Below are 1,658 nucleotides of genomic sequence, written 5' to 3'. Positions count from 1 at the left end.
ACTGTGTGGCCTCCTTTGGCCATTATGTCCATACCTGCAGCTCCTGCTCCAGCTGGGCCTGCACCTCCTCCATCCCAGAAGGGAACACCAGGCGGGCAGGAAGGCGACTGGAGCGCCTTAGCAGCATGGGGTTGGCGCCGTTGAGAAACTGGTACCCAAAGAAGGCATCTTCCTTCCAGGAGTCCCGCACCTTCACTGAGGGTGGCAGTTGTGGTGCAGGTTGTGAGATCAGATCTCCTGGTTCTTCTAACCCCCACCAAACCATTCCTTCTTTCCCCCAGCTCACCAGAGGGACCCAGACCTCAGGTCTCCCAGCCTGGTTCCCTCGATTGGGTGGTAAGGGTCCTGGGAGAAGTACTGGGATAGGGATACTGACCAGCCAGCTCGCTGTGGTCACACCAGACGATCCTTTTGAAGTCATCCAGATCATTCCAGCAAGCAAGAAAGTTTAGAGAGTCTTTCATAACTAAGCTGGCCATCCTTCAGGGAAGTATAGGCAAAGCGTTTGAAAGTTAGTCTCAAAATCACACATTGTAACTATAAGCACCCGCCTTGGGCTAATCCAGCCCTGTCCCTGTTCAGTCCAGAGGAGCCCCTGGACCAGGATACCTCCCTCTCCTCTAGCCCGCACTGCTCTCACCCCTTGAACTGTGAAGTCTCAAAGTCAAATCTCTTGTCCTCCAGAAACCTCTCATCTGGCGGGAGGTCACCTAAATTGGCCGCAGCCACATTCAGGATCAGCCCATCCTTCCAGTTACCCCATCTGTGATGCAGAAATGAAATCAGGCATTGATTCCGGGAAGGGCCAGGACTCACCGCCAGGTCAGGAGGGGTCAGGGCGGGGTAAGGCTAACCGGTACAGCTTCCTTCTCTCTTCCAGCTCCTCCTCCCTGTGTTTCTTGAACAAGCCTTGAGGGTCCTCTACCAACGTGCGGCCTAGAGGAGGAAGGAGGGCACGGACAAGGGCATGGACGAAAAGGCTTCTCCTGAGAGCCTCTGCCCCCCTCCCCAGTCCCTGCCGGGGTGCCTCTCTGCCCACCCTTGCGGGGGAGGGGTGACGCTTCAGCATCACGCCCCTCCAGGTTCTGCCCTCACACCCTGTTCCCTCTTCTCCTCTCCCCCAGCCCCAGCTTCTCTTGGGCCCCAGAGGCCTCCTCACACCCCACCCTGCGCTCACCTGTGCCCTCGGGGAGGCTCAGGATGCCACTGCCCTCCACCCAGCGGTAACAGGGGAACCTGAACTCGTCCCCTTCAGCCCCAGGGCCCTGCACGGAGATCCAGTTGCAGAACCAGGCGTCATCTAGTGGGAAGTGCTCTTTGCGAATTTTCACGAACAGCAGCGGCCCCAAGGACTCCTTCACTTCCGCCTGGAACTCCATCACCTGCAGGTGACACAAGAGGCTCAGAACTGAGCCCAGCTCCCCGCCCAGACCCTTCTGCTGGGCCTCTGGGAAAGCGGCGCCAAAGGAGCCAAAAAGAGAAAGGGGCTGCGCCGACCAGGTGTTCCCATGTCCCCATTTTGGGCCGTGGAGTTCTTCAGCCCGGGTGAGGTGGAGGAGGGAAGATGCACTCCTTCCTGCCCTCTTTCCTCCTCTTTCCTCCTCGTAGTCACTGATTGCGTACAGAGCGCTGAGCTGGGCTTGGGCGCTGGGCATCGC

General features: G+C 58.5%; 1 pseudogene; it reads right to left on the bottom strand.

Moving 5' to 3' along the window:
• The window catches only part of LOC102432085, a 29,735-nt pseudogene that overhangs the window by 5,485 nt on the left and 22,592 nt on the right, over positions 1–1,658 (bottom strand).

This window comes from Myotis lucifugus, unplaced genomic scaffold, assembly GCF_000147115.1.
Source record: "Myotis lucifugus unplaced genomic scaffold, Myoluc2.0 scaffold_1741, whole genome shotgun sequence".
Classification (NCBI taxonomy): Eukaryota; Metazoa; Chordata; class Mammalia; order Chiroptera; family Vespertilionidae; genus Myotis; species Myotis lucifugus.
This window is presented reverse-complemented; position numbering and strand designations above follow the sequence as displayed.